The 20914-nt window shown below is 43.4% G+C and overlaps 1 long non-coding RNA gene across 1 annotated transcript; it reads left to right on the forward strand.

Annotated features, from left to right (window-relative positions):
• The first annotated feature begins 1294 nt into the window (after window positions 1-1294).
• Window positions 1295-20381, forward strand: LOC120991393. The gene is made up of 2 exons (XR_005776659.1): window positions 1295-1369; window positions 20222-20381. It is a non-coding gene; the product is annotated as an uncharacterized LOC120991393 (long non-coding RNA).
• The last annotated feature ends 533 nt before the right edge of the window (window positions 20382-20914 follow it).

Raw genomic sequence — 20914 nt, forward strand, 5'->3', positions numbered from 1 at the left:
CTTTGACCTTCTTTTAAATAGAACAAAATAATAGAAAAGGTTAATGTGCATAACTATTCACCCCCCTAAAGTCAATACTTTGTAGAGCCACCTTTTGCGGCAATCACAGCTCCAAGTCGCTTTGGATAAGTCTCTATGAGCAGTTGCCACATCTTACCACAGGCGTTTTTGACCATTCCTCCTTGCAATACTGATTCTGCTCCTTCAAATTTGATGGTTTGCTTGTAAACAGCAATCTTTAAATCTGACCACAGAGTTTCTATTGGATTGAGATCTGGGCTTTGACTAGGCCATTCCAACACATTTATATGTTTCCCTTTAAACCACTCAAGTGTTGCTTCAGCAGTGTGTTTGGGGTCATTGTCCTGCTGGAAGCTGAACCTCTGTCCTAGCCTCAAATCACGCACAGAGTGGGACTGGTTTTGCTCAAGAGTATCCCTGTATTTAGCACCATCCATCTTTCCCTCAACTCTGACCAGTTTCCCAGTCCCGGCTGCTGAAAAACATCCCCACAGCATGATGCTGCCACCACCATGTTTCATTGTAGGGATGATGTTCTTTAGGTGATGTGATGTGTTGTTGGCTTTGTGCCAGACAAGTGACGGACTGAACCATCACTGTGTCTGCAGTAGAAGCCTGAGGCCTAGCCTCATTCCTACAGGCTTTGGACACAGGACTATGGAGACCCCCACTCCGACCTATTTGGTTGAGAGGGAACTATAAACCATAAATTTTTGGTTGAGTTTATAGGCCACATTTTTCATATTCCCCATTAAAGTAGCATGGTGTGAATCCATAAACACAATAAGGGTTAACTCTGCTCAAAGACTCCAAATGAATGTGTTGGTTTATTTGTCCCTTTGTCCTATTGTGTTAGTGATGGGATTAAGAAGTATCCGACTTTGGTGTAGAGAATTATATCATCCTATGATACACTGAGGAGATAATCCCATCCCATGGGTCTCCTCTCGCCCTATTGTTCCATCAAGACACTGTGGAGGGGATGTCTTTTTTCATACTGTTAATTTTTGATTGAGTTATGCATCATAAAGCTGGCAGCCACTGCAATTATATATAGATCCCTCCATATTGGAATATCTTTATATCAAATGTTCTTAAGATTTTGGAGTTGTTTATCTAAAATCTGAACATTTTGTGATCACAGACGTTCCTATACCCTCCATTCGGAAAAGGCGACCGGTGGAGGTAGAGGAGGAAGAGGAGGTGGAGGCCGGACCCTCCTAGCCTATTGAGCCACCCCCACCAGATGTGGGAGAAGTGAAGGGGGTGGAAAGTGCGGTACCTTCCAGCACCACCCCATCTCAGGACTCGGAGGAAGAGGAGATGATCACCAGCCCCCGGCAGGAGGGTAAATACAGTTGCAAGAAAAAGTATGTGAACCCTTTGGAATGATATGGATTTCTGCACAAATTGGTCATAAAATGTGATCTGATCTTCATCTAAGTCACAACAATAGACAATCACACTCTGCTTAAACTAATAGCACACAAATAATTAAATGTTACCATGTTTTTATTGAACACACCATGTAAACATTCACAGTGCAGGTGGAAAAAGTATGTGAACCCTTGGATTTAATAACTGGTTGAACCTCCTTTGGCAGCAATAACTTCAACCAAACATTTCCTGTAGTTGCAGATCAGACGTGCACAACGGTCAGGAGTAATTCTTGACCATTTCTTTTTACATAACTGTTTCAGTTCAGCAATATTCTTGGGATTTCTGGTGTGAATCGCTTTCTTGAGGTCATGCCACAGCATCTCAATCGGGTTGAGGTCAGGACTCTGACTGGGCCACTTCAGAAGTCGTATTTTATTCTGTTTAACCCATTCTGTTGTTGATTTACTTCTATGCTTTGGGTCGTTGTCCTGTTGCAACACCCATCTTCTGTTGAGCTTCAGCTGGTGGACAGATGGCCTTAAGTTCTCCTGCAAAATGTCTTTATAAACTTGGTAATTAATTTTTTCTTCGATGATAGCAATCGGTCCAGGCACTGACGCAGCAAAGCAGCCCTAAACCATGATGCCCCCACCACCATACTTCACAGTTGGGATGAGGTTTTGATGTTGGTGTGCTGTGCCTCTTTTTCTCCACACATAGTGTTGTGTGTTTCTTCCAAACAACTCAACTTTGGTTTCATCTGTCCACAGAATATTTTGCCAGTACTGCTGTGGAACATCCAGGTGCTATTGTGCAAACTATAAACGTGCAGCAATGTTTTTTTTGGACAGCAATGGCTTCCTCTGTGGTATCCTCCCATGAAATCCATTCTTGTTTAGTGTTTTACGTATCATAGATTCGCTAATAGGGATGTTAGCATACTCCTGAGACTTTTGTTAGTCTTTAGCTGACACTCTAGGATTCTTCTTCATCTCATTGAGCAGTCTGTGCTGTGCTCTTGCAGTCATCTTTACAGGACGGCCACTCCTAGGGAGAGTAGCAGCAGTGCTGAACTTTCTCCATTTATAGAAAATTTGTGTTACTGTGGACTGATGAACAGCAAGGCTTTTGGAGATACTTTTATAACCCTTTCCAGCTTTATGCAAGTCAACAATTCTTAATCGTAGGTCTTCTGAGAGCTCTTTTGTGCGAGGCATCATTCACATCAGGCAATGCTTCTTGTGAAAAGCAAACCCAGAACTGGTGTGTGTTTTTATAGGGCAGGGCAGCTGTAACCAACACCTACAATCTCATCTCATTGATTGGACTCCAGTTGGCTGACACCTCACTCCAATTAGCTCTTGGAGATGTCATTAGTCTAGAGGTTCACATACTTTTTCCACCTGCACTGTGAATGTTTACATGGTGTGTTCAATAAAAACATGGTAACATTTAATTGTGTTATTAGTTTAAGCAGACTGTGATTGTCTATTGTTGTGACTTAGATGAAGATCAGATCACATTTTATGACCAATTTGTGCAGAAATCCATATCATTCCAAAGGGTTCACATACTTTTTCTTGCAACTGTATGTGCACATAGCAATATGATTATGTATCCATAACATGTACATAAACATTAAAAGGGCCGACAATAAGGCGACAACATACACTCTAGTAATACAAAAAAAGAACACTGGCCAATAACTCTTTAATCTACTTTAAAACCATTGATTTAACAAATAAATAATATTAAACTCAATTGAATTATCATTAACTAACAAACAAAATAAAATTATAATATACTGAAATATAACTAACTAATATACCATATAATGATCATAAAGATCACTAACTAACGTATTGAGATTTAAATCGTCAATGTGTATAAAGACTTTAATTTTTTTTTAAAATAAAAAAGGTAAAAAATAGACAAACAGACATATTTTGTACCGCCGTCTACATATCGACTGTCTATCTAAAAATATCATATGATATTACCCCTCCGGTGAACAATTTAAATTTAAAAATAAATAAAAGATTTAACGAAAATATGAATTTATTCAACCTAACATCACTAAAAGTGCAACACCAAGCTAGCTAAAGAGGCATATGCCCCCCAAAATAGTAACAATTGGTCAGTGCATTCTGTTAAAAATGAGACCCAACTGTTAGACAATTGCCACATAAAATCAATAATTTGGCTCTCAAAATATGGAGACAGTAAAACATGAATTGTTTTTGGTTCAACAATGCTTTTATTGTGTAAAAGACAATTTACTATAAAATAATGAAAAAATAGTAGGTTTGGCCACACCTGTAACAACCAGCTGTCTAAAAAATATCATACCAAATAACCCCTTAGTTGGACACCTTTTTAAACAAAAATTTACAACTGTTAAAAAAGGCAATTTTATGGACAGCTTTTCTCACAAAAAGGTGTAATAGCAAGCGATCATAAAGTTATATGCACCACAAATTAAAGGTTTAACCCCTTAAGGACTTGGCCATTTTTTGCAAATCTGACCAGTGTCACTTGATGTGGTGATAACTTTAAAACGCTTTCACTTATCCAGGCCATTCTGAGATTGCTTTTTTGTCACATATTGTACTTCATAACACTGGTAAAATAGAGTCAAAAAAAATTATTTTTATTTATAAAAAAAATACCAAATTTACCAAAATTTTGTAAAAATTAGCAAATTTCCAAGTTTCAATTTCTCTACTTCTATAATAAATAGTAATACCTCCAAAAATAGCAATTAGTTTACATTCCCCATATGTCTACTTCATGTTTGGATCATTTTTGGAATGCCATTTTATTTTTTGGGGACATTACAAGGCTTAGAAGTTTAGATGCAAATCTTGAAAATTTTCTGAAATTTTCAAAAACCCACTTTTTATGAACCAGTTCAGGTCTGAAGTCACTTTGTGAGGCTTACATAATATAAACCACCCAAAAGTGACCCCATTCTAGAAACTACACCACTCAAGGTATTCAAAACTGATTTTACAATCATTATTAACCCTTTAGGTGTTCCCCAAGAGTTGATGGCAAATGGAGATGAAATTTCAGAATTTCAATTTTTTGCCAAATTTTCCATTTTAATCAATTTTTTCCACTAACAAAGCAAGGGTTAACAGCCAAACAAAACTCTATATTTATTGCCCTGACTCTGCGGTTTATAGAAACACCTGATATGTGGTCGTATACCACTTTACGGCCCCACGTCAGGGCGTAGAGGGAAAGGAACGCTGTGTGGTTTTTGGAAGGCAGATTTCACTGGACTGGTTTATTTACACCATGTCCCATTTTAAGCCCCCTGATACACCCCTAAAAAACTCCAAAAACGTGACCCCATTTTGTAAACTATGGGATAAGGTGGCAGATTTTTTTGGTACTATTTTAGGGTACATATGATTTTTGGTTGCTCTATATTACACTTTTTGTGAAGCAAAGTAACAAAAAATAGAAAATCTGAAATTTCATCTCCATATGCCGTTGACTCTTGTGGAACACTTAAAGGGTTAACAAAGTTTGTGAAATCAGTTTTGAATGCCTTGAGGGGTGTAGTTTCTTAAATGGGGTCACTTTTTGGAGTTTCTATTCTAGGGGTGCATCAAGAAAGATTCAAATGGGACATGGTGTCAATAAACAAGTCCAGCAAAAACTGCCTTCCAAAATCCATATGGCATTACTTTCCTTCTGCGCCCTGCTGTGTGCCCGTACAGAGGTTTACGACCACATATGGGGTGTTTCTGTTAAATAAAGAATCAGGGATATAAATATAGAGGTTTTTTTGGCTGTTAACCCTTGCTTTGTTACCGGAAAAAAATTATTAAAATGGTAAATTTGCCAAAAAATACCTGTTTTGGCAGCGTTTTTATTTTTTATTATTTACAACGTTCATCTGACAGATTAGATCATAAACTATTTTTATAGGGCAGGTTGTTACGGACGCAAAGATACCTAATATGTAGGGATGAGCGAACCCGAACTGTATAGTTCGGGTTCGTACAGAATTTTGGGGTGTCCGTGACGCGGACCCGAACCCAAACATTTTCGAAAAAGTCTGGGTTCGGGTTCGGTGTTCGGCGCTTTCTTGGCACTTTTTGAAAGGCTGCAAAGCAGCCAATCAACAAGCGTCATACTACTTGCCCCAAGAGGCCATCACAGCCTTGCCTACTATTGGCATGGCTGTGATTGGCCAGTGCAGCATGTGACCCAGCCTCTATATAAGCTTGGGTCACGTAGCGCTGCACGTCACTCTGCTGATTCAAGCATAGGGAGAGGTTGCTGCTGCGACATTAGGGCGAGATTAGGCAGATTAACTCCTCCAAAAGACTTCATTCTGTGATCGATCTCCAGCTGTGGATCATTGAAGTGCTAATATCGACTTGCTCACTTTTTTTAGGCTGCCCAGAGCGTTTTTAGATCACTTTTTTCTGGGGTGATCGGCGGCCATTTTGTGGCTTGTGGTGCGCCAGCACAAGCTACCACCAAGTGCTTTTAACCATCAATAGTGTGGTTATTTTTTGCTATATCCTACATCAGTTGCAGGCTGAGCCTGTGTCACCGAAGTGCATTTAACCACCTCAGCCCCCAGTGCTTAAACACCCTGAAAGACCAGGCCACTTTTTACACTTCAGCACTACACTACTTTCACCATTTATTGCTCGGTCATGCAACTTACCACCCAAATGAATTTTACCCCCTTTTCTTCTCACTAATAGAGCTTTCATTTGGTGGTATTTCATTGCTGCTGACATTTTTACTTTTTTTGTTATTAATCGAAATTTAACGATTTTTTTGCAAAAAAATGACATTTTTCACTTTCAGTTGTAAAATTTTGCAAAAAAAACGAGATCCATATATAAATTTTGCTCTAAATTTATTGTTCTACATGTCTTTGATAAAAAAAAAATGTTTGGGTAAAAAAAAAATCGTTTGGGTAAAAGTTATAGCGTTTACAAACTATGGTACAAAAATGTGAATTTCCGCTTTTTGAAGCAGCTCTGACTTTCTGAGCACCTGTCATGTTTCCTGAGGTTCTACAATGCCCAGACAGTACAAACACCCCACAAATGACCCCATTTCGGAAAGTACACACCCTAAGGTATTCGCTGATGGGCATAGTGAGTTCATAGAACTTTTTATTTTTTGTCACAAGTTAGCGGAAAATGATGATTTTTTTTCTTTTTTTTTTTCTTACAAAGTCTCATATTCCACTAACTTGTGACAAAAAATAAAAACTTCTATGAACTCACTATGCCCATCAGCGAATACCTTGGGGTCTCTTCTTTCCAAAATGGGGTCACTTGTGGGGTATTTATACTGCCCTGGCATTCTAGGGGCCCAAATGTGTGGTAAGGAGTTTGAAATCAAATTCTGTAAAAAATGACCTGTGAAATCCGAAAGGTGCTCTTTGGAATATGGGCCCCTTTGCCCACCTAGGCTGCAAAAAAGTGTCACACATCTGGTATCTCTGTATTCAGGAGAAGGTGGGGAATGTGTTTTGGGGTGTCTTTTTACATATACCCATGCTGGGTGAGAGAAATATCTTGGCAAAAGACAACTTTTCCCATTTTTTTATACAAAGTTGGCATTTGACCAAGATATTTATCTCACCCAGCATGGGTATATGTAAAAAGACACCCCAAAACACATTCCTCAACTTCTCCTGAATACAGAGATACCAGATGTGTGACACTTTTTTGCAGCCTAGGTGGACAAAGGGGCCCATATTCCAAAGAGCACCTTTCGGATTTCACAGGTCATTTTTTACAGAATTTGATTTCAAACTCCTTACCACACATTTGGGCCCCTAGAATGCCAGGGCAGTATAAATACCCCACAAGTGACCCCATTTTGGAAAGAAGAGACCCCAAGGTATTCGCTGATGGGCATAGTGAGTTCATGGAAGTTTTTATTTTTTGTCACAAGTTATTGGAATATGAGACTTTGTATGAAAAAAAAAAAAAAAAATCATAATTTTCCACTAACTTGTGACAAAAAATAAAAAATTCTAGGAACTTGCCATGCCCCTCACGGAATACCTTGGGGTGTCTTCTTTCCAAAATGGGGTCACTTGTGGGGTAGTTATACTGCCCTGGCATTTTCCAGGGGCCCTAATATGTGGTAAGTAGGTAAATGACCTGTAAAAATCCTAAAGGTGCTCTTTGGAATATGGGCCCCTTTGCCCACCTAGGCTGCAAAAAAGTGTCACACATGTGGTATCGCCGTATTCAGGAGAAGTTGGGGAATGTGTTTTGGGGTGTCATTTTACATATACCCATGCTGGGTGAGAGAAATATCTTGGCAAAAGACAACTTTTCCCATTTTTTTATACAAAGTTGGCATTTGACCAAGATATTTCTCTCACCCAGCATGGGTATATGTAAAATGACACCCCAAAACACATTCCCCAACTTCTCCTGAGTACGGCGATACCAGATGTGTGACACTTTTTTGCAGCCTAGATGCGCAAAGGGGCCCAAATTCCTTTTAGGAGGGCATTTTTAGACATTTGGATACCAGACTTCTTCTCACACTTTGGGGCCCCTAGAATGCCAGGGCAGTATAAATACCCCACATGTGACCCCATTTTGGAAAGAAGACAGCCCAAGGTATTCAATGAGGGGCATGGCGAGTTCATAGAAATTATTTTTTTTTGGCACAAGTTAGCGGAAATTGATATTTTTTATTTTTTTCTCACAAAGTCTCCCGTTCCGCTAACTTGGGACAAAAATTTCAATCTTTCATTGACTCAATATGCCCCTCACGGAATACCTGGGGGTGTCTTCTTTCCGAAATGGGGTCACATGTGGGGTATTTATACTGCCCTGGCATTCTAGGGGCCCTAAAGCGTGAGAAGAAGTCTGGAATATAAATGTCTAAAAAATTTTACGCATTTGGATTCCGTGAGGGGTATGGTGAGTTCATGTGAGATTTTATTTTTTGACACAAGTTAGTGGAATATGAGACTTTGTAAGAAAAAAAAATAATAATTCCCTAACTTGGGCCAAAAAAATGTCTGAATGGAGCCTTACAGGGGGGTGATCAATGACAGGGGGGATGATCAATGACAGGGGGGGTGATCAATGACAGGGGGGTGATCAGAGAGTCTATATGGGGTGATCACCACAGTCATTGATCACGCCCCTGTAAGGCTCCATTCAGATGTCCGTATGTGTTTTGCGGATCCGATCCATGTATCCGTGGATCCGTAAAAATCATACGGACATCTGAATGCAGCATGACAGGGGGGGGGTGATCAATGACAGGGGTGTAATCAATGACAGGGGGGTGATCAGGGAGTCTATATGGGGTGATAACCACAGTCATTGATCACACCCCTGTAAGGCTTCATTCAGACGTCCGTATGCGTTTTGCGGATCCGATCCATCTATCAGTGGATCCGTAAAAATCATGCGGACATCTGAATGGAGCTTTACAGGGGGTTGATCAATGACAGGGGTGTAATCAATGACAGGGGGGTGATCAGGGAGTCTATATGGGGTGATAACCACAGTCATTGATCACACCCCTGTAAGGCTTCATTCAGACGTCCGTATGCGTTTTGCGGATCCGATCCATCTGCCAGTGGATCCGTAAAAATCATGCGGACATCTGAATGGAGCTTTACAGGGGGTTGATCAATGACAGGGGTGTAATCAATGACAGGGGGTGATCAGGGAGTCTATATGGGGTGATAACCACAGTCATTGATCACGCCCCTGTAAGGCTTCATTCAGACGTCCGTATGCGTTTTGCGGATCCGATCCATCTATCAGTGGATCCGTAAAAATCATGCGGACATCTGAATGGAGCTTTACAGGGGGTTGATCAATGACAGGGGTGTAATCAATGACAGGGGGGTGATCAGGGAGTCTATATGGGGTGATAACCACAGTCATTGATCACGCCCCTGTAAGGCTTCATTCAGACGTCCGTATGCGTTTTGCGGATCCGATCCATCTATTAGTGGATCCGTAAAAATCATGCGGACATCTGAATGGAGCTTTACAGGGGGTTGATCAATGACAGGGGGGTAATCAATGACAGGGGGGTGATCAGGGAGTCTATATGGGGTGATCACCACAGTCATTGATCATGCCCCTGTAAGGCTTTATTCAGACGTCCGTATGTGTTTTGCGGATCCGATCCATCTATCAGTGGATCCGTAAAAATCATGCGGACATCTGAATGGAGCTTTACAGGGGGTTGATCAATGACAGGGGTGTAATCAATGACAGGGGGGTGATCAGGGAGTCTATATGGGGTGATAACCACAGTCATTGATCACGCCCCTGTAAGGCTTCATTCAGACGTCCGTATGCGTTTTGCGGATCCGATCCATCTATTAGTGGATCCGTAAAAATCATGCGGACATCTGAATGGAGCTTTACAGGGGGTTGATCAATGACAGGGGGGTAATCAATGACAGGGGGGTGATCAGGGAGTCTATATGGGGTGATCACCACAGTCATTGATCATGCCCCTGTAAGGCTTTATTCAGACGTCCGTATGCGTTTTGCGGATCCGATCCATCTATCAGTGGATCCGTAAAAATCATGCGGACATCTGAATGGAGCTTTACAGGGGGTTGATCAATGACAGGGGTGTAATCAATGACAGGGGGGTAATCAGGGAGTCTATATGGGGTGATCAGGGGCTAATAAGGGGTTAATAAGTGACGGGGGGGGGGTGTAGTGTAGTGTAGTGGTGCTTGGTGGGACTTTACTGAGCTACCTGTGTCCTCTGGTGGTCGATCCAAACAAAGGGGACCACCAGAGGACCAGGTAGCAGGTATATTAGACGCTGTTATCAAAACAGCGTCTAATATACCTGTTAGGGGTTAAAAAAAACACATCTCCAGCCTGCCAGCGAACGATCGCCGCTGGCAGGCTGGAGATCCACTCTCTTACCTTCCGTTCCTGTGAGCGCGCGCGCCTGTGTGCGCGCGTTCACAGGAAATCCCGGCTCACGCGAGATGACGCGTATATGCGTCGCTGAGCGCAGGGCTGCCACCTCCGGAACGCGAATCTGCGTACAGCGGTCCGGAGGTGGTTAACCATCAACAGTGTGGTTATTTTTTGGCCATATACTACATCAGGTGCAGGCTGAGCCTGTGTCACCCAAGTGCATTTAACCATCAACAGTGTGGTTAATTTTTAGCCATATACTACATCAGGTGCAGGCTGAGCCTGTGTCACCCAAGTGCATTTAACTATCAATAGTGTGGTTATTTTTTGGCCATATACTACATCAGGGGCAAGTTGACCCTGTCACCCAGCGCCTAAAAAATACACCTTACATTTCTATTCAACCAAATCTGTACTGTTTTAGCTGGTCAAGTTATTTGTAGTGACAGTAAAAGCACAGTTTTTGTTCTGGGTTGAAAAACTATTCCCAAATTTGCCATTCTCAAAATAAGTAGTTTATGCTATATGAGGTCTACTTTAAATCTATCCCAAAAAGGATATCTTAGATTCAAGGTGCTGATAGTGTCATTCAGAAAAACTTAACACACACGCTACCGTGCAGATACAAGTCTAATTCTGTGATTAAACGTATACCTGTCACACAGCACAAAAAAAAAATAGGCCTCACATTTCTATTCAACCAAATCTGTACTGTTTTAGCTGGTCAAGTTATTTGTAGTGACGGTAAAAGCAAAGTTTTTGTTCTGGGTTGAAAAACTATTCCCAAATTTGCCATTCTCAAAATAAGTAGTTTATGCTATATCAGGCCTACTTGAAATCTATCCCAAAAAGGATATCTTAGATTCAAGGTGCTGATAGTGTCATTCAGAAAAACATAACACACACGCTACCATGCAGATACAAGTCTAATTCTGTGATTAAACGTATACCTGTCACACAGCGCAAAAAAAAATAGGCCTCACATTTCTATTCAACCAAATCTGTACTGTTTTAGCTGGTCAAGTTATTTGTAGTGACGGTAAAAGCAAAGTTTTTTTTCTGGGTTGAAAAACTATTCCCAAATTTGCCATTCTCAAAATAAGTAGTTTATGCTATATCAGGCCTACTTGAAATCTATCCCAAAAAGGATATCTTAGATTCAAGGTGCTGATAGTGTCATTCAGAAAAACTTAACACACACGCTACCGTGCAGATACAAGTCTAATTCTGTGATTAAACGTATACCTGTCACACAGCGCAAAAAAAAAATAGGCCTCACATTTCTATTCAACCAAATCTGTACTGTTTTAGCTAATCAAGTTATTTGTAGTGACCGTAAAAGCACAGTTTTTGTTCTGGGTTGAAAAACTATTCCCAAATTTGCCATTCTCAAAATAGGTAGTTTATGCTATATCAGGCCTACTTGAAATCTATCCCAAAAAGGATATCTTAGATTCAAGGTGCTGATAGTGTCATTCAGAAAAACTTAACACACACGCTACCGTGCAGATACAAGTCTAATTCTGTGATTAAACGTATACCTGTCACACAGCGCAAAAAAAAAATAGGCCTCACATTTCTATTCAACCAAATCTGTACTGTTTTAGCTGGTCAAGTTATTTGTAGTGACGGTAAAAGCAAAGTTTTTGTTCTGGGTTGAAAAACTATTCCCAAATTTGCCATTCTCAAAATAAGTAGTTTATGCTATATCAGGCCTACTTGAAATCTATCCCAAAAAGGATATCTTAGATTCAAGGTGCTGATAGTGTCATTCAGAAAAACATAACACACACGCTACCATGCAGATACAAGTCTAATTCTGTGATTAAACGTATACCTGTCACACAGCGCAAAAAAAAATAGGCCTCACATTTCTATTCAACCAAATCTGTACTGTTTTAGCTGGTCAAGTTATTTGTAGTGACGGTAAAAGCAAAGTTTTTTTTCTGGGTTGAAAAACTATTCCCAAATTTGCCATTCTCAAAATAAGTAGTTTATGCTATATCAGGCCTACTTGAAATCTATCCCAAAAAGGATATCTTAGATTCAAGGTGCTGATAGTGTCATTCAGAAAAACTTAACACACACGCTACCGTGCAGATACAAGTCTAATTCTGTGATTAAACGTATACCTGTCACACAGCGCAAAAAAAAAATAGGCCTCACATTTCTATTCAACCAAATCTGTACTGTTTTAGCTAATCAAGTTATTTGTAGTGACCGTAAAAGCACAGTTTTTGTTCTGGGTTGAAAAACTATTCCCAAATTTGCCATTCTCAAAATAGGTAGTTTATGCTATATCAGGCCTACTTGAAATCTATCCCAAAAAGGATATCTTAGATTCAAGGTGCTGATAGTGTCATTCAGAAAAACTTAACACACACGCTACCGTGCAGATACAAGTCTAATTCTGTGATTAAACGTATACCTGTCACACAGCGCAAAAAAAAATAGGCCTCACATTTCTATTCAACCAAATCTGTACTGTTTTAGCTCGTCAAGTTATTTGTAGTGACCGTAAAAGCACAGTTTTTGTTCTGGGTTGAAAAACTATTCCCAAATTTGACATTCTCAAAATAAGTAGTTTATGCTATATCAGGCCTACTTGAAATCTATCCCAAAAAGGATATTTTAGATTCAAGGGGCTGATAGTGTCATTCGGAAAAACTTAACACACACGCTACCGTGCAGATACAAGTCTAATTCTGTGATTAAACGTATACCTGTCACACAGCGCAAAAAAAAAATAGGCCTCACATTTCTATTCAACCAAATCTGTACTGTTTTAGCTGGTCAAGTTATTTGTAGTGACCGTAAAAGCACAGTTTTTGTTCTGGGTTGAAAAACTATTCCCAAATTTGACATTCTCAAAATAAGTAGTTTATGCTATATGAGGCCTACTTGAAATCTATCCCAAAAACGATATTTTAGATTCAAGGTGCTGATAGTGTCATTCAGAAAAACTTAACACACACGCTACCGTGCAGATACAAGTCTAATTCTGTGATTAAACGTATACCTGTCACACAGCGCAAAAAAAAATAGGCCTCACATTTCTATTCAACCAAATCTGTACTGTTTTAGCTGGTCAAGTTATTTGTAGTGACGGTAAAAGCAAAGTTTTTGTTCTGGGTTGAAAAACTATTCCCAAATTTGCCATTTTCAAAATTGTGGTGAACGGGAACAATGAGGAAAACATCTAATAAGGAACGCGGACGTGGACATGGTCGTGGTGGTGTTAGTGGACCCTCTGGTGCTGGGAGAGGACGTGGCCGTTCTGCCACAGCCACACGTCCTAGTGAACCAACTACCTCAGGTCCCAGTAGCCAGCAGAATTTACAGCGATATTTTGTGGGGCCCAATGCCGTTCTAAGGATGGTAAGGCCTGAGCAGGTACAGGCATTAGTCAATTGGGTGGCCGACAGTGCATCCAGCACGTTCACATTATTTCCCACCCAGTCTTCTGCAGTAAGCGCACAGATGGCGCATGAAAACCAAGCCCATCATTTTGTCACATCACCCACATGCATATCAGGGAAACTGTCTGAGCCTCAAGTTATGCAGCAGTCTCTTATGCTGTTTGAAGACTCTGCTGCCAGGGTTTCCCAAGGGCATCCACCTAGCCCTTCCCCAGGGGTGGAAGAGATAGAATGCACTAACGCACAACCACTTATGTTTCTTGATGATGAGGACATGGGAATACCACCTCAGCACGTCTCTGATGATGATGAAACACAGGTGCCAACTGCTGCGTCTTTCTGCAGTGTGCAGACTGAACAGGAGGTCAGGGATCAAGTCTGGGTGGAAGATGATGCAGGGTAGGATGAGGTCCTAGACCCCACATGGAATGAAGGTCGTGCCACTGACTTTAACAGTTCGGAGGAAGAGGCAGTGGTGAGACCGAGCCAACAGCGTAGCAAAAGAGGGAGCAGTGGGCAAAATCAGAACACCCGCCGCCAAGTGACTCCGCCTGCTACTGACCGCCGCCATCTGGGACCGAGCACCTCAAAGGCAGCTTCAAGGAGTTCCCTGGCATGGCACTTCTTTAAACAATGTGCTGACGACAAGACCCGAGTGGTTTGCACGCTGTGCCATCAGAGCCTGAAGCGAGGCATTAACGTTCTGAACCTTAGCACAACCTGCATGACCAGGCACCTGCATGCAAAGCATGAACTGCAGTGGAGTAAACACCTTAAAAACAAAGAAGTCACTCAGGCTCCCCCTGCTACCTCTTCTGCTGCCGCCGCCTCGGCCTCTTCCTCCGCCTCTGGAGGAACGTTGGCACCTGCCGCCCAGCAAACATGGGATGTACCACCAACACCACCACCTGCGTCACCAAGCATCTCAACCATGTCACACGGCAGCGTTCAGCTCTCCATCTCACAAACATTTGAGAGAAAGAGTAAATTCCCACCTAGCCACCCTCGATCCCTGGCCCTGAATGCCAGCATTTCTAAACTTCTGGCCTATGAAATGCTGTAATTTAGGCTGGTGGACACAGACAGCTTCAAACAGCTCATGTCGCTTGCTGTCCCACAGTATGTTGTTCCCAGCCGCCACTACTTCTCCAAGAGAGCTGTGCCTTCCCTGCACAACCAAGTGTCCGATAAAATCAAGTGTGCACTGCGCAACGCCATCTGTGGCAAGGTCCACCTAACCACAGATACGTGGACCAGTAAGCACGGCCAGGGACGCTATATCTCCCTAACTGCACACTGGGTAAATGTAGTGGCGGCTGGGCCCCAGGCGGAGAGCTGTTTGGCGCACGTCCTTCCGCCGCCAAGGATCGCAGGGCAACATTCTTTGCCTCCTGTCTCCTCCTCCTCCTACTCAGCTTCCTCCTCCTCTTCTTCCACCTGCTCATCCAGTCAGCCACACACCTTCACCACCAACTTCAGCACAGCCCGGGGTAAACGTCAGCAGGCCGTTCTGAAACTCATATGTTTGGGGGACAGCCCCCACACCGCACAGGAGTTGTGGCGGGGTATCGAACAACAGACCGACGAGTGGTGGCTGCTCCCGGTGAGCCTCAAGCCCGGCCTGGTGGTGTGCGATAATGGGCGAAATCTCGTTGCAGCTCTGGGACTAGCCGGTTTGACGCACATCCCTTGCCTGGAGCATGTGCTGAATTTGGTGGTGCAGAAGTTCATTCGCAACTACCCCGACATGTCAGAGCTGCTGCATAAAGTGCGAGCCGTCTGTTCGCGCTTCCACACCCTGCTGCTGCACGCCTGTCTGCGCTACAGCGTAACTTCGGCCCTCCCGCTCACCGCCTCATATGCGATGTGCCCACCAGGTGGAACTCCGCCTTGCACATGCTGACCAGACTGTGTGAGCAGCAGCAGGCCATAGTGGAGTTTCAGCTGCTGCACGCATGGGTCAGTCGCACTGCGGAACAGCACCACTTCACCACCAATGACTGGGCCTCCATGCGAGACCTGTGTGCCCTGTTGCGCTGTTTTGAGTACTCCACCAACATGGCCAGTGGCGATGACGCCGTTATCAGCGTTACAATACCACTTCTATGTCTCCTTGAGAAAACACTTAGGGCGATGATGGAAGAGGAGGTGGCCCAGGAGGAAGAGGAGGAAGAGGGGTCATTTTTAGCACTTTCAGGCCAGTCTCTTCGAAGTGACTCAGAGGGAGGTTTTTTGCAACAGCAGAGGCCAGGTACAAATGTGGCCAGACAGGGCCCACTACTGGAGGACGAGGAGGACGAGGATGAGTAGGAGGTGGAGGAGGATGAGGATGAAGCATGTTCACAGCGGGGTGGCACCCAAAGCAGCTCGGGCCCATCACTGGTGCGTGGCTGGGAAGAAACACAGGACGATGACGATACGCCTCCCACAGAGGACAGCTTGTCCTTACCTCTGGGCAGCCTGGCACACATGAGCGACTACATGCTGCAGTGCCTGCGCAACGACAGCAGAGTTGCCCACATTTTAACGTGTGCGGACTACTGGGTTGCCACCCTGCTGGATCCCCGGTACTCTCTGAGGGCAGGGTTAGCATGGCAGAGATGTGGAAAAGTTTTGTCACCACGCCACAGCTAACTGCACCACCACCTGATACGGAACGTGTTAGCAGGAGGCAACATTTCACTAACATGGTGGAACAGTACCTGTGCACACCCCTCCACGTACTGACTGTTGGTTCGGCCCCATTCAACTTCTGGGTCTCCAAATTGTCCATGTGGCCAGAGCTAGCCTTTTATGCCTTGGAGGTGCTGGCCTGCCCGGCGGCCAGCGTTTTGTCTGAACGTGTATTCAGCACGGCAGGAGGCGTCATTACAGACAAACGCAGCCGCCTGTCTACAGCCAATGTGGACCAGCTAACGTTCATAAAAATGAACCAGGCATGGATCCCACAGGACCTGTCCATCCCTTGTGTAGATTAGATATTAACTACCTCCCCTTAACAATATATTATTCTTCTCCAGGGCACTTCCTCATTCAATCCTATTTTTATTTTCATTTTTCCATTATATTGCGGGGCAACCCAAAGTTGAATGAACCTCTTCTCTGTCTGGGTGCCGGGGCCTAAATGTGTGACAGTGGCCTGTTCCAGTGGTGGGTGACGTGAAGCCTGATTCTCTGCTATGACATGAAGGCTGATTCTGTGCTGACATAAGGCCAGATTCTCTGTTACGGGACCTCTCTCCTCTGCCTGGGTGCCTGGGCCTAAATATGTGACAGTGGCCTGTTCCAGTGGTGGGTGACGTGAAGCCTGATTCTCTGCTATGACATGAAGACTGATTCTGTGCTGACATAATGCCAGATTCTCTGTTACGGGACCTCTCTCCTCTGTCTGGGTGCCTGGGCCTAAATGTGTGACAGTGGCCTGTTCCAGTGGTGGGTGACGTGAAGCCTGATTCTCTGCTATGACATGAAGACTGATTCTGCGCTGACATAAGGCCAGATTCTCTGTTACGGGACCTCTCTCCTCTGTCTGGGTGCCGGGGCCTAAATGTGTGACAGTGGCCTGTTCCAGTGGTGGGTGACGTGAAGCCTGATTCTCTGCTATGACATGAAGACTGATTCTGTGCTGACATAAGACCAGATTCTCTGTTACGGGACCTCTCTCCTCTGTCTGGGTGCCGGGGCCTAAATATGTGACAGTGGCCTGTTCCAGTGGTGGGTGACGTGAAGCCTGATTCTCTGCTAAGACATGAAGACTGATTCTGCGCTGACATAAGGCCAGATTCTCTGTTACGGGACCTCTCTTCTCTGTCTGGTTGCCGGGGCCTAAATGTGTGACAGTGGCCTGTTCAATTGGTGGGTGACGTGAAGCCTGATTCTCTGCTATGACATGAAGACTGATTCTGTGCTGACATAAGGCCAGATTCTCTGTTACGGGACCTCTCTCCTCTGCCTGGGTGCCTGGGCCTAAATATGTGACAGTGGCCTGTTCCAGTGGTGGGTGACGTGAAGCCTGATTCTCTGCTATGACATGAAGACTGATTCTGTGCTGACATAAGACCAGATTCTCTGTTACGGGACCTCTCTCCTCTGTCTGGGCGCCGGGGCCTAAATATGTGACAGTGGCCTGTTCCAGTGGTGGGTGACGTGAAGCCTGATTCTCTGCTAAGACATGAAGACTGATTCTGCGCTGACATAAGGCCAGATTCTCTGTTACGGGACCTCTCTCCTCTGTCTGGGTGCCGGGGCCTAAATGTGTGACAGTGGCCTGTTCCAGTGGTGGGTGACGTGAAGCCTGATTCTCTGCTATGACATGAAGACTGATTCTGTGCTGACATGAAGCCAGATTCTCTGCTATGGCATGAAGAGACTGATTCTTTGCTGATATGAAGCCAGATTCTTTGCTATGGCATGAAGAGACTGATTCTCTGCTGATGTGAAGCCAGATTCTCTGCTATGGGACCTCTGTCCAATTGATATTGGTTAATTTTTATTTTTTTAATTTTAATACATTTCCCTATCCACATTTGTTTGCAGTGAATTTACCTACATGTTGCTGCCTTTTGCAGCCCTCTAGCTCTTTCCTGGGCTGTTTTACAGCCTTTTTAGTGCCCAAAAGTTCGGGTCCCCATTGACTTCAATGGGGTTCGGGACGAAGTTCGGGTCGGGTTCGGATCCCGAACCCGAACATTTCCGGGAAGTTCGGCCGAACTTCTCGAACCCGAACATCCAGGTGTTTGCTCAACTTTACTAATATGTTTACTTTTTTAAATTTATTTAAGTTTTACACAATAATATAATTTTTTAAACATAAAAAATCATTTTAGTGTCTCCATAGTCTGAGAGCCATAGTTTTTTTTTATTTTTTGGGCGATTGTCTTAGTTAGGGTCTCATTTTTTGCAGGATGAGATGACTGTTTTAATGGTATGATTTTGGGGTACATACGACTTTTTTGATCACTTTTATTACCTTTTTTTGGAAGTAAGGTGACAAAATTATGGCTTTTTTTACACCATTTTTATTTTTTATTTTTACGTTGTTCACCTGAGGGGTTAAATAATGTGATATTTTTATAGAGCAGGTTCTTACGGATACGGCAATACCTAATATGTGTACTTTTTTTTTTATTTATTAAGGTTTTACACAATAATATCATTTTTTAAACCAAAAAAACTTGTTTTAGTGTTTCCATAGTCTGAGAGCCATAGTTTTTTTTATTTTTTGGGCCATTGTCACATGTAGGGGCTTATTTTTTGCGGGATGAGACGACGGTTTGAATGGTACTATTTTGGCATACATACGACTTTTTTGATCACTTTTATTACCTTTTTTTGGAAGTAAGGTGAGCAAAATTTCAATTTCATCATAGTTTTTATTTTTTATTTTTTATGGCTTGCACCGTGCGGGGAATGTAACATGATGATTTTATAGATCGGGTCGTTACGGACGCGGTGATATATAACATGTGTAGGGAATTTTATTTTTTAAATTTTTAATCAGGGATAAATGTTTTTTTTTTTATTTTTACTTTTTTTCACTTTTTTAACATTTTTTTTTACCCAGACCCACTTGGTTCTTGAAGATCCAGTGGGTCTGATGTCTGTATAATACAGTACAGTACACTATATAGTGTACTGCACTGTATTTCACTCACACTTTGTCTGAACAGATCTCTGCCTTTAGCACAGATCTGTTCAGCACCATGGACAGCAGGATGCCTGAGAAGGCGTCCTGTTGCCATGGGAACCTTGGGCTCCCTCCCTCTGTCACCCCATCCTGTCCGGGGGCTGCAAAGGCACAGCAGACCCCGATGGGAGAGGGAGGGAGCTCCCCCCTCTTCACCTCTTCCATACAGCGGCCCCTACGGACATGGAAGGGGTTAAAACGGCGGACATCTGCACAGATGTCAGCCATTTGAATCGGAGTGTCAGCAGTGAGCTGACACTCTGATTCAACGGCTCGGCCATCCTGAAAATAAACGGGGGGCGGGCGGAAGATCGTGCACCCGCCCCCCACACTGCCGCATGCCTCCCGCCCGCCTCCCGCACCGCCCGCAATCCTCCCCCCGCTGCGCCTGCAGGCAAAAAAACACAGAGGGCTGCAGGGGGGTTAACTTTCAAAAACATGGGCACTTTGAGGTTTCTGATTCCTGCAGTCACGGACCGCAGGGATCAGAAACTTGCATAAGCGCTAAAAACCGCAGGTCTGATTTGACCTGCGGTTTGTAGCGATCGGCAATGCGGGGAAGTCACAGGACCCCCCTAGGCATTGTCACAGGGTGCCTGCTGAATGATTTCAATAGGCACCCTGTTCCGATCACTGCCGGCCGTGCGGCAGTGATCAAAACTACACAGGACGTACCGGTACGTCCTAGGTCCTTAAGGACTCGGGAAACAGGGCGTACTGGTACGTCCTAAGTCCTTAAGGGGTTAATAAGAGTTGCAAATAATGTTCATTTAAAAAAAAAATTCAAACAGGAATGAAGACATTGAAGGCCAAATTGGCCAAACTGCAAAGGGCGCATCTCCATGATATGCGGGCCGTTCATGAGCGCTTGAAGGGCATGGAGGAGAGGCAATGCAAGGCCATGAAGGAGGTCCATGAGATTATCATGCTTTTGGAGAAATTGCCTTAATTTAATTTTTTTTTTTTCTACTAAGTTTTATAAATCATTTGTACAGTTATAACGTGTATTCTGTTTTTTGTAATATTGCTTGGTTTTACTGTAATAGCTTGGCCTAAATCAGCCAGAACTGAAAGCAGCCGGTTACTACATGTCAAATACATATAGGGTCCATTCACACGTCTGTTAAATGTGTTCGCAGAAGTAAGTGTCAGCCATTACAGGCCTCAAAAGTTAGACGACAGGCGTTCCCCTGACAGCAAATAACTTTGTATTCTGTTGCTGGTGGTACATTAGGCATTCACAGGATACAGAAGTAAGTGTCAGCCATTACAGGCCTCGAAAATTAGCCGACAGGCGTTCCCCTGACAGCAAATAACTTTGTATTCTGTTGCTGGTGGTACATTAGGCATTCACAGGATACAGAAGTAAGTGTCGTCCATTACAGGCCCCAAAAATTAGCCGACAGGCGATCCCCTGACAGCAAATAACTTTGTATTCTGTTGTTGGTGGTACATGAGTAGAGATGTCGCAAACATCAAATTTT

This window comes from Bufo bufo, chromosome 2, assembly GCF_905171765.1.
Source record: "Bufo bufo chromosome 2, aBufBuf1.1, whole genome shotgun sequence".
NCBI classification, from domain to species: Eukaryota; Metazoa; Chordata; class Amphibia; order Anura; family Bufonidae; genus Bufo; species Bufo bufo.